The sequence below is a fragment of the Strongylocentrotus purpuratus genome, unplaced genomic scaffold, assembly GCF_000002235.5.
Source record: "Strongylocentrotus purpuratus isolate Spur 01 unplaced genomic scaffold, Spur_5.0 spur5_scaffold_9, whole genome shotgun sequence".
Lineage (NCBI taxonomy): Eukaryota > Metazoa > Echinodermata > Echinoidea > Camarodonta > Strongylocentrotidae > Strongylocentrotus > Strongylocentrotus purpuratus.
The window spans coordinates 10,672,811-10,686,293 of record NW_022145615.1 but is presented as its reverse complement, the minus strand read 5'-3'; positions in this window follow the sequence as shown (position 1 = coordinate 10,686,293).

The following is a 13,483-nucleotide window of genomic DNA, read 5'->3' as shown; positions in this document are numbered from 1 at the left end:
AACTCATAATCAATGATAACAAATTATCCAATGTTCTCTCATCTTGGCCCGAGCCATGTGACCTTGTGTAACGCATTGGAACAAAGCCAGGCATTTTATTAACAATGGGGCGCGATATTTGACAAATGTGTCAATGTCGTGCTTAACTGCATTTTCTGAGGTCGTTGCCAGTTTAAACTGTCTAAATGATTATCAACAGTAATTGTTAGCAAATGAATTATATCTGCCATAATTATTAGACGGCAGTATGCCCATTAGCCGACTCATTACTCATTACTTATGTGATAGTCGTAATAGTGTTTATTTTGAACGGACTGGCATAAACCTATTGGATTAGTGAAACTGTCAGTGTGCAGATCAACACAAATCTAAGCTTAAATTTCGGCCAAAATACAGAATATATATGTATACATTATTATTTGTCAACGGAAATGACAGAGAAGGTTTGAGTCCTAATAAAGGTGAACAATAATTTGTTGGCATTTTCTCTTCTTTTTATGTTAGTGTGGAAGAGTATCCTAGAAAGGAGCTCCCTGAAAATTCCGTCATATTCAAAATACAAATAACAGTTGAAGGTTGTGGACCACACTTTCATGCCACAGGTATGCGTAGTCCCATTTACACATTTCTGTGCATGTGATTATTTTAGCTAGACTGGGAGCTCTCCGCCAATCAAAATCCACGATATCTGTAGCTATTAACGGTTATTGTTACTTGTTAATGATAAGAAGTTTCATGAAACAAGGACCTGGCCTCAGTTGAAACAGATACCAAATTGGGAAAGGTTCGAGAATTATCTGATAACGGATCAGAAAATCGTTAATCTTGAAATGTCGAGATCACTTTAGATAAGCAAATATGTGATTGGCGATTCGGCCCTGATATGTGACATCATACAAGGGAAACGCCCCCATTTGTAGGCCTACTCGCCAATTTCCCAAATATCACATTTCCTGATCAAACAGACATACGTTTGTGGCATATATGTTTTTTTAAACACATCCTTATGATACATTATTGTACATTTGTTTTGCAGAATAGTTTTGTGGTATATAGGTTTTGCAGAAATATGTTTATGGTTTATTCCTGTGTGTCTTACACATTCTCGACTTAGTTTGTCTGATATATACAAATCAAATTAATGAGAGAGGGGATAGGTTGAGTCACAACGGTTACCAAAAAATGGGATTTCATTACTGCATAATCAATTTGATATTTCCCATATCATTAGTGATTGTGAATCTACAATTTCATATCCTCTATACTCTATTACCTCAAACCTTCTTACATTTGTTTTCCTGATTGCTTTTGCTTTCACAGCTTTCTACGAAGAGTTAGTCCCCTTCATATGTAGACACTAATATTTCAACAAGATTCTTTAATATGGTTCTTAACTTTCCATGTAAATTTATTTTTGTGTGACATTGTACTTCCCTAACAAAATGAACTCCTGATATTTTTCATAAAAGGTTCACCTGAGGCAAAATATCATTAATTATAAAGGTACTTATGACATCTGTTCTCTCTTTCTTTACCGAAGAAAGAAGACTTATGTTTCGAAGTATCCTATAGTAATATAGGATGAATCCAAAAGGGCATATGCTCTACGAAAAAAAAAAACGAACAGGCAATGGCAACGAAATACACAAATAGGAACACAATTTTTTTAACAAGAAAGGCACCTGAAATAACTGAATCTGTTTCTCTAGTTGGTCATCTTGATGAACGGGATGCTAAGCCTATTCCTCTTGATGACATAGACAGACACTCCGACAGCGGCTCCGATCAGGGCGAGCACGGCGAAGGCGATGCCGACACTCGAGCTCGACGTCGATGCTTTCTGGAGGGGCTCCATGCCGGGGTTGGCACCGTTGTTGGGACTGCCGAAGATGGGAAGTTTTCCCCCGTGGGCACGGTTGTTGTGGCGGTTGCCCATGGGCTCTGGGTTGTCGGCGGTGTAGTCGGCGCCATCGGCCCCCTCGGCGCTGACATCGCCTTCCTGAGACGACTCCGAAGAGGAGCTGATGTCGGCCGCGCTGCCGCCCGCGTCCATCTGGTCCAAGGGAGCTTCAAACATGTTCTGCTCTGCTGGTGCAATGTAGGTGGTGGGGGCCTTATTGACGTGCCGGGCGTGGCGGCCTGAGAGTTTGACGGGCTTTGCGTCGACGGCCAGACAGCAGGCTGTAGTAGTGAAGGAAATTAATTTCAAAGGCTTTGTCATTAAAAACATCAACACAAAACAACAACAACAACAACTTAAACAAGTACTCGTGTCATCATGTATGCACTTTTTTGTTGTTTTGTACGCAGATTCAGTCACTCACGTAAAAACAGAAACCTTCACATGCCCCTGGCACACGCGTCATTTGGTGACGTAGAGTTGCGACGGCATTGACTTGCCGCGGACATTGAACCGTCATGACAACGAAATTGTACCAAATTTAAATGCAAAATTAAAACGGTTAATTTCTTCGTTTAATTACTGGCGCACGCGTTAGGAGTCTTAATAGCTTTGATTGGTGTAGGTAATCCTAATAACACAGTCGATATGACGCCTAATGAATATGGGACGACTTTGTTCGTGAGCCGAATTCAATGGTACGAGAATACTAGAAGACGTAATGTAATATTATCATCTTGTCATCTCGTCCCCAGAATATCGTCTTGATGAGATCTGAAATTTTGTCTTCTCGTCCACAAAAGTTTAAAGATCAGGATTTAAAGAAACACAATAAATACATCGTTTTGTTTCCGTGCCTCGTGTAAAGTGACTCCACAAGTTTTCTTGTAAATCTGCTTTTCGGTTATGCTTTTAGATTTTGTATTATTAGGTTCAATAGATAAAACTGTCACACTCAGCTACAAAATTGTTGTTTTATAATTGCTGTTTTCCCTACTCGATTGCCTTTTCCATTTAATTCACCTGATGAGACCTGTGCCATTTCAATAGTTGGACCCACGCTATGCCACTGCTAGTTTCGAATGGAAGGAATTATTTTATCAGCTGTAGAGGCATGTTTCTAAAACAATAGCCACACCCCTTAAACCACACCCTAACCCAAACCTAACCCTACCATAACTATAACCCTAACACTAACCCTAACTCTAACCCTTATACTAACCCTAACTCTATGCCTTACTCTAACCCTGCCCTAAACCTAACCCTACCTGATACACACGGAACTGTATGCACATTTTTTAGTTAGATTACCATAATTACGTTGTTGGTTTCCTTTTAAAAGCATTATGCATGTACAAGTGAATAAATAATGCATACCGTCTCAGATGTGCTAAATAACTTCAATATTAACGATTGCATATTATTTCAAGATGATAATAAAGTCTATATGGGGGATTGGGTTGTAGGAGTGGAGGTGTGGGAGTGGGGAGAGGGAGGTCTACCGATCATGGAGGAGGGTGACTTACCGATTAGGGCGGCGAGGATGCAGAACAGCTTTCCGTTGGAGCACATGGTGAGTTTGTAGGTGTACTTTTGAGAAGGTTTTCAAATAGAAGATGAACAACCTTGCACAAGGATGATGTTGCTGGAGTGGAAATTCCTTTTTGGCGGAGCAAGAAGCTAGGTGATAGATTGTGGTATTCGCAAAGGCTTTGTTCCAAAGTGGAAATTGCGAAGCTCTTTTTGTAGATGGAGGGAGATGGAAAGAAAGCTGAGGAATGTAGAGTGGTGATGATCTGATCGGAGAGAAGTCGGAAAGTTGACTGATGATTTGCCTCTGGTGTTCTGCTCCTTTTATACAATTTTCTCCAAGTCACAGCTGGTTAGAAAAAATATGATTAAGAAATATCCATTAACACGCATGTCCAAAAGAAGAGAGAGAGAGTAAAAACATGCAAATATGAGTAAATTCTTCACCTCGCTATTACAACAACAAAAATCATCTAAGATAAGCATACATTTCTTGTCCTTCCCACTTGTTACTCTGCCTAAAAGTTTGATTTGAAATGATGATTACATCCAGCGGACTATTTAACTGTACATGAATGCGAATATCAAGTTGAAAGGTCGCCATTGTACTAATATCTTCTTCCAAAATCTTCAAGCAGAGAGAATCGCTCGTTGAGGCCAAGATGTTTTTGCAATGACCATTTTGACACATGCTGCAGCGGACAAGTGGTGAATAGTGACATTCTATTCTGTCAGATTGTCATATTTTTTTATGACAATTCATAAATTTGTGTATGATGTGGCTGTTTTTTTGCTCGTCTGCCAAGCCTTGGATCTGGAAAGGATCCAACATCGCTGCAAGTGACTGACACTTTTTACTTTTAAAATGACCAGGTCATTTGCTACTGCTGTTGATCATTATCGCATGGTCCTCGGTTTTTAAATTAATCATTAAACAAAATGGAATTTGATAGTAATATCCTATGAATATTGCTACTTCATATAGATTAGCAAGAATGCAACTGGAAACAGCCGTTGCCACCACGTTACAGTAACACAAACAAACAGTTTATGAAATTCAGAAGTACATGAAGAAGATTCAAATTAACCAAAGAGTCTTGCGTTAAAAACTCACAAAAGACTAAATTATGACAACTAATATGGAATCAAGCAAATAAACATTGCATTGCATATCTATCAAGCTGCCTATTATTGGTTTAAGATAATCATTATAAATATTATTATTATTATCCTTATGATTTAAGTTATTTTGTTATTTTTATTATCACCATTAATATTGTTTATTTATATCATTTTTATTATCATTATCATTAAAACTGCTATTATTTCTAAAAGTAATATATCACTATTTATACTTTCGTCATCATCGTCGTCAATATCAAGCAACTCGCTCATAAAAGCGATCTTCTGCGCTCACAAATTCTGTTAATTGTAAAATATCAATTTCCCCAACATGTACTATAAACATGTTTAAAAGAATTTGTTAATGTCTAAAATGTTTATGCATTTTTAAAAAAATATTCAGTTATTTTTTAATTACGTTTATTGGTATCAAATTCACACAAAGGAGCAACTTTATCATCATCATCATCGTAATAAACATCATTAATGTGATCCTTTTTTCCGTTTATTCCTTTATATATTTATTTATTTATGTATTTAGTAATATGCTTTTAATGAGTATTCTCTAATTTCTACACGGTTTAAAGTGGCTTACATTATCATTTTGACCATCATTCGAAGGAAAACCTCCTTTAATAAACTTTCTGTAATTAAGTTGTCGGCAGGCTTAACTCTTAAAGTGTTGACTGTGATAAACATCTTTATTACCAGATGTCTATATGTTCCAACTCCATCGTGTGAGAACTGATATCAGTACCATCAAAATATTATTGAGCCATATTAAAGTAAGAAATAAGGTCTTGTCAACTCTTGATTGCTTCGATTGTGGTATGGACGCAACTGGATATTTCCCATTTTCTAATTACACGAACCTCTTAAATGTTTGTTTTGTAGACTTATTAGTCTGCTCAGTGCACTATTTTCTCGAATGGGCTTATTCCGATGAGATTATGTACACATTATTTTCTGGATTTGTTTTTAAACTGTTCTATTTGTTTATTTGTAAAGGGAACCCCACTTACAAGCTCAGGCTTTTTTCGGTTTCCCTGACCATTTTTACTTCGTATGTCAAATATGTTTTGTATATATCTTTTGAACATCGTTTGTAATTTTGAAGGTTTTCTTTTTTTAAATGGTTGAAGCAATAAATGAAATACATGAGTGGGAAAGTTTTTGGTATTCAACCCGACGTGTGCCCCAGATGTTAGTAGATATCAGGTACCTTGCATAATCGGCCCCTCTCCCCATTTTTGGAAGACTCAGTGGCCCAGTTGCATACCTTTAATACACAAGTACCTAACAAACTCTTTGTATTAGTGGGGTGGGGCCTGTAGACATTAACACAAAATATTGTGCCCCCTCCCCACTTTTTTCTACAAAATTCTGGATCCGTCCCGGGAGAAAACTTGGCGCCCTAAAATAGTTTGAAAATCTAATGGAAAAACTAGAATGTGGAAATAGTAACAAAAAATAAAGAGATTTATGCGATATGATTACATGCCTTTTCGTCATCTATTTTCATTGTGAAGCTACATATCTAATGTGCTGTTGCGCTTCCCGATTTCTTTCAAAATTATCCAAGCCTCACGTCCGTAATATGAATATTGGATTAGGAATACGAGAATAACGCAATTTCGAAGGAAGTGGAGAGTCCCGAATGGAAAGCATACAAACACATTCACTCGTTGTCATGGTGATATTAGTGTTGCCCTTGAAATATTGTATCGTCGTTGTAGTTTATTGCTTGCGTTACATGTATCATGTTATCTCTTCAATTTAGGAATGTAAGATACATGATATTTTTTTTAATGACGCAGATGTGAATGTAATACATCATAAGCATTTTAGAATAACTTTCTATAGCTATTCTCGGGATTCGATTTTGTTTTCGTCCATATCTCAAAACAACTCGTATACTTTTCTTTTCTTTTCTTGAGAGTTCATTCTAAGTACCGACATTTGAAAACAAACAAACAAACACAGACAAAAACAGTATAGGATTAAACGTGACATGTAAGTGCTCTGCGCATCTTTTCAACATCCCAATGGTAAACGGGAATCATAGCGACCTTGCATGGAAGAGCTTTTCCTCTGCGCAATCCTGAAATCTTGTTCCAATAATCTTGTGTGCCTTTGGTTAAAAAAAAGAAAAAAAGAAGCCCAACACGTTTTAAGTCTTTAGAGGCGCAAACAAGAAAACAAAACGAAAGCAAAACAAGTATCATACAGTATAGATAAGAAAAGACGTTAAAGGAAATATTTATTTCAAGAGATGCTTAATAGTTATATTTATCTAACAAAGAGAGATAATTATAGAGAGAGAGAGAGAGAGAGAGAGAGAGAGAGAGAGAGACATGCAGAGAGAGAGAGAGAGACATAGAGACAGACAGCAGACGGACAGAGACAGAGAGAAAGAAAGAGAGTGAGATACAGAGACAGAGACAGACAGACAGACATACAAACAGAGCGAAAGAGAGAGAAAAAAAAAATCATGAATCAAGAGAATTACACTGAACACAGAAAATTTTCTTCAGCAGGTGCAAACTTGTTATGGTACAGCACGTACATCCTGCATTATGTTTATTTCCACATAAAGTCCCATGTTTAAATATGTCTTAAAGTGGGACTGCACTACTTGTAGCTACTTGCGCCCTCTACATTTGTGTATAGCAAACAATGTCTAAGCGATACCCGTTTGTACCCCCATGATCTACTTTTTCTTATGTTAATTGAGAGCTGATTTGATGAGATAACCACCTGTCAGTGACCAGACAGGGAGGTCTAATCCTCCTGGCCAAACTAGCGCAGACAGGCTTTAAGGCACTGTTAGGTGCAAGTGTGCATAATGCAGGATGTCTTTCTTGACCAAGCTTTGCCCAGGGTGCAAAATCTCCCAACGTGCTAGTTGTAGCCTTTATCTTGAGTATGTATACTTTAAACCGAGGACAAGACAACAAGAAATAAAGGGGTGAAGAAGACAACAAATGAACTAGAATGAAACCGAAGAGAATAAAAGGAAAAAGAATACATTTAGGACAAAATGATGATAATATCACGAACTTTTCCTTCAATTGTAATGCTTCACATTTGAACTAATAACGGAATGCAATATAAACACAAATATTATCGAACCATTAACTTTCTGTATAAAGGAAAAACGCGCTTTAAAAGAAATTGAGAATAAATGAATTGAATGAATATAAGTGTAAAGAAATAATGATGAAAAGCATAAAAGAAGTGTGACACATGGACTAATCGACACAGTCTGAGTGAAAAATTAGCTATTACAGAGAGAGAGAGAGAGAGAGAGAGAGGGGGGCGAGATGAGGGGGGGGGGGTAGAGAGAGAGAGAGAGAGAAAGAAAAAAGGCTGACTTCTAAAAGAGTATCGCATTTCAATTTAAAAGAAAGAAACTATGTCGGCAATTTGTTTGAGTTGTCAGAATATTACAAAAAATACAGACTCTAAAGTAGTTAGTTTCACATTATTATGATTATCATTGTTACAATTCTACAAAGTAAACACTAGCACGTAAAAGATATCAACTTGGCAGATAAAAATCAATGGATACACTTGTGTCTAAGGACGGTATTTCTCTACTTCCTGCACCTGTTATCGAGCCATATCGCAGATTGTGATGAAACATCAATGTCTGATTTTTATCTTTCGATGACACAGGAATCAAGACTTGGTTTAAGAAGAGCATTCAACATTGATCTCCAAGCATTAATATCGGATTATTTACTTGAAACCCACTGTCAATTTAAAGCCGAGATGCGTCCTTAAAACAGACTTGAATGTTGATAGAATTGCGCTGCGCGAGGGACTCCGTCTGTAACAGCTGAATTGTGCGTTAGAGGATTCGTCATGCTTATCCTTTTTGAATTATTTTGTAGAAAGTTAGTCAAACGAAAAGTGAAGATGTTAGCCAATCAGCTTATGTTGAAGCATATAAATGATCAAGAAAATACATCTGACTGATAAAGAGTTCATTCATCTTCATGATAGGCTGCATAGCTGTTTGAAGATTTTTGGAAGAAAAAGAGGAGGAGAAGGAAAAGAAGAAGAAGAAGAAGAAAATGAAGGAAATGACGACGAAAAAGAATGTTTATAGAAGAAGAAGAAGAAGAAGAAGTGGAAGTAGAAGAAGAAAAAAAGGGGGAGGAGAAGGAGGAAAAAGGACTTTTGGCTACACTTTCGTGAGGAAAATCAGTTAACAGTTTAAAGATTGTAATCACTTTGTTTTGTGTGATTTCACAAAATGTTTGATGTGTGATTGTCTTTACCGTAGTGTTGGCTCAGTCAGTAGAGCGTCCGCCTCACAACCGGGAGGTCGTGGATTCGAACCCCGGCCGCGTCATACCAAAAGACGTTAAAAGATGGGTGTTGTTGCTACCTTGTTTGGCGTTCAACAATAAGGGATAGAGCAACGTCGATCTGGCGCTGCCCAGTGGCTGCCGGGCTCACGATCAATATTGGGCAAAAAGAGTTTCCGTTTCGGTTTAATAAAATTTGGAGTAGGCTATTATTATTATTATTATTATTATTATTATTATTATTATTATTATTATTATTATTATTATTATTATTATTATTATTATTTAACGGTTATTGTTCAAGTGGTATGCCTAATTAACGGTAGATGGAGTAATGTCATGGAGTATTTGTCTGGGATGGGTAAGTTTACAAACGGTAATTATCAGAGGATAATCTTCATCAGTTTATAAGGGAATGGTTGATAAGTTATACCCGACACAAGCCTCTGCTTCTTATGATTTAAAAACTCTTTATTTCGCTAATGTGCTCTTTAAATATGTTCTTGTCATTTTACACGCATACTTTTATAAATAAAGAATTTTGTTGATACATTGTAATGGAAGAAAGAGACGGAAGTAAACAAACATTATTTTGAAGTGAATCGAATTAAAATTGCACGTTCAGAGAATAAATTTTAGAGGAATGTTTTGTGGTTTGATTCTGTGTCTTCTTCATAATCTAATCACACCCACAACTCCGGCATCAGACCGACAACAGACCAAACAAAATATTCCATTAGTCCGAATGACAAAGAAACTGAACGTTTAGAATTGATGTACATTATATTGGGGTGTGAATACGGTATCAAATAATACGAGGGTTTCGAGTTGATTTGCCATCATGATTTACATTCATAAGTCAACTACGAATGTTAGTCGCCTTATGAATGTAAATCATGTAAGCAAGTCAATCGTCAGCGTTTCGAAATTGCTTCTATGAACTTTAAGTTTGGCTGTAAACACAGATATGAAGCTCTCTGAGTGAGCGGTGGATCTGAAATAACTTCGTGAAAAGGGTTTCACAGCTTCCAAAGCAGCGCCCTCAAATCATGCATGTTTATGAGGGCGCTCTTGATTTTGAGCTCTCATCGGATTAGAGTTTCTAAGTAGACGCTGATATGTCGGGGTTGGGGAACTAACTAGCGCCCTCATAGCAATTTTTAATGTCTGATATTTATATAATTCACGAACAAATATTAATTATCGTAAATGGGTAATAGGCCGGAATTAACTCCTTGAAATGCTAGAGCGCTATAATGGCAGCCATGATACAGCCGGGGTAATATCATGTGGAGTGCCGGTCCAAGTCTGACATACATGAGCTTTAACAAAACTCCCTTTATTATCATTATTAATATTATCATTATTATTTTAATTATCATTGTGATTATTATGATCATTATTAACATCAGCATTATAATCGTTATTACTATCATTATCATTATTATCATAGATATAATTATTAATGCTTTATATAAATTGTTTTCGTCTCAGAAAAATCAAATATCAAAAATGTATGCATGCAATAAAAAGTAGAAAATATGAACATGATGAAGGGAAACTAAACGCGGGAGGGACGAAAGTGAAGCAGTTGATGAGTCCACAGGAAGTTGTCGTATAGGTTAGAAAAGTAGCTAAGTACAAGAGAGATAAGACGGAAGGCAAATAATTGGGAAGATAGAAAGATATTAAAGAGGAGCGCAAGAGAAATATAAAGAAGATGGGAACAGAAAAAACACACATGCTATATCCAGAAGGAAAGAAAATCGACGACAAATAAATACTAGTTAGTATTTCGGTGCTTGTGTGTTCGTTTGTGCGTGTGTATGTGTGTGTGCCTGGTAATGGTGAAAGTGAGAGACAGACATACAGCAAGACAGACAGAGAATGAGTGATAGAGGGACTGACAGAGAGAAAGATAGAGAGAGACAGAGAGAGAGAGACAGAGAGAGAGAGAATAAATATAAAGAGAGGTGGAAAGATAATCTTACATTATCTGAAGAAGTACATACATGTACAACAAGTCATATTGCAAGATATATCATGTGGATATTTGAGAAAGACCGATTCATCCTTTCACAAGTCAAACTTTTCGTTTTCTTTCAAAGGCATATTACGTTTGCGATATGATATTCTCCGATGACCTTAAATAAGTAAAAAAAAAAAAAAGTATTCAAATACGAAACGTTTCTGATAATCCGACTGATACTGGTAATATAAACAAATGTATTATGATTATATTACTAAAGAAATCATTGCCTCGGTCCAAACTAATGTATTTCGCTAGCCTTTTTTTCGTAGTTTCTTTGCTTTAATAAATTTATCCCCATTAAATAAGTAAATAATTCAAGATAATCAACCCAGACTTGCTTTGTTTTTAATTTCGGATACGCTCAACTCTTTTCACGAACTGCTTCATTTGTTCTAATATTTAGCGCCATCTACGGGGAAAAAACAGAACACATGACATGTTTTCGTACCGCAGAAGTTTAGAATATTTTATAATCAACGTGCATGAATGATTATCACATTTATTTCCCCCTCATTGAGTTTATTTTAATTTATAGTAATATAAAAGGAATAAATATAGGAGAGAGAGAGAGAGAGAGAGAGAGAGATAAAACAAATAAGAGGGAGGGAGAAAGTAAGGAACATGAGGGGGGGATCTTAGGAGAAATTTGTCACATAAATTAGTACTGTTATACGTACTGAATTTCATGAGATCAATTTCTCAGCCTATAAAGAAGTGTGCTAGTTCCGTTTGAGGGGACAATATCCTCAACTGGAGTAAGATAACGTGTAAAGTTAATATACCGGTTAATTTTAATGTTTGAAATTGATAGTCTATATCAATGACATGATAAGTTGAGTACTGTAGATTACATTCACCATCATGTAGCCTTTAAAGGTATAGACCAGTTCTGGTCATGCGATTGCATTGTGAAAGAAACGTTGTGGAATCGATCAGAAAAGGTTGATTATCTAGCATATAGTTATTAGTGTGGACTGCAAGGTTCTGGAATCATCAAAATTATAAGAAATTTGGCCCAGTCTTGGTAAAGTTACAAGCACTGTACAAAAAGATGTATATGGGACTATGTGATATCTATCCAGACCGGATAGATATAATAATTTACAAATATATCAATTAGTAGGCGGTTTTCCGGAAAAATTTGTATCATCGCGTATAAGTAAAAATATATTCTTTCACATGATTGGTAGTAAGAGCTTTCATTCAATTTTTTTGAGAGGGGGGGGGGGGGGGCGTTTCCAAAACTGGTCTATACCTTTAACAGTTTAAACAGTTCAGAATAAAGTCATCCGAAGATGCTCAGATGATAAGAATGGAGCCATTCACGTGGTTCCGTGTCACAATGGAGTGGCATGTGCATGTTTTTACGTTCATTTTTGCTCTCGTACTCTTCAAAATATTAAAAGAAATGGGCGAAATTGTATAAATACCTAACGTATATAATAATAATAATAATAATAATGATAATACTATAAATAAAAAATGTAATAATATTAATTATAATAATATTAATATTTTGGGTTTATACAGTGATTAATACATAGGCCTATACAATGTTTCTGAGTGCTTTACAAATATATTATTTTTAAGATTTCTGACGTAAGATAGTAGTATTTTTTATAAAATGTACATGTATTACTCAATGATGCAATCCGCGATTCATCTCTACAATATTAAAAAAAAGAGAACAAGAGAGAGGGAGATAGAGAGAGAGAGAGAGAGAGAGAAAACTTGAGAGAGAACAGATACAGTCAGATAAGGAATTAATCCGAAAACAATAACTACATCAAGCCAGTTTGCTGGAGAATTGTATTTTAGCTTGCAGAATTGTGGTATACAACCTGTGCATGACATCCTTGTTAGAATGGAGTAACTTGTTCAAAATATTAGAGAAAGTGTTTATTTAGCAAAATATGGTTGAGCAATTATTGAGTGATCCGAATCAAGCCTACTGTATGGTAAGTAATGGGAGTTTTCAGTGTACAATTTACATTATATTAAGCTTCCAAAATACCTATCTTATTTATCTTAATCCTTGTCGCAATGGGGTCACTTGAACATACTCTCAAGATCCAAGTTAAAAGAATCAGCCATAAATGTGAAGGTGGTGGGGGGGGGGGGGGGAGGAAAGGGATAGAGGGAGTGTGGGTAGAGATCATCTTATTCCGATAAATTCTATTCAGGGCTGATCCTTTTCGATGGGAAATCGGCGCATTATTGAATGAGCCTATAGTGCTAATTGAATAATGTCTTGTCTAAAATTGAATACGTGCGTTGGAATTGCTTCCTATAATATAATAATGTTCAATTCTTATATAGCGCATATTACAAAATTGTCTCTATGCGCTTAGATACGAGAGAGATAGAGAGAGAGAGAGAGAGAGAGAGAGAAGAGAGAAAAGACATGAAGAATATTGAGCTTTCACCGTTTAGCAATTACAATTATCAAATCAATTACAAAATTCACATGTTTACTATATAAATTTAAATTTAAGACTGGCATGATCGAAACAGATTTAAAGATAAACTTTAGTACTGGTAATGCGATTGCATTGTGAAAGAAAAGGTGTGGAAAGGATCAGA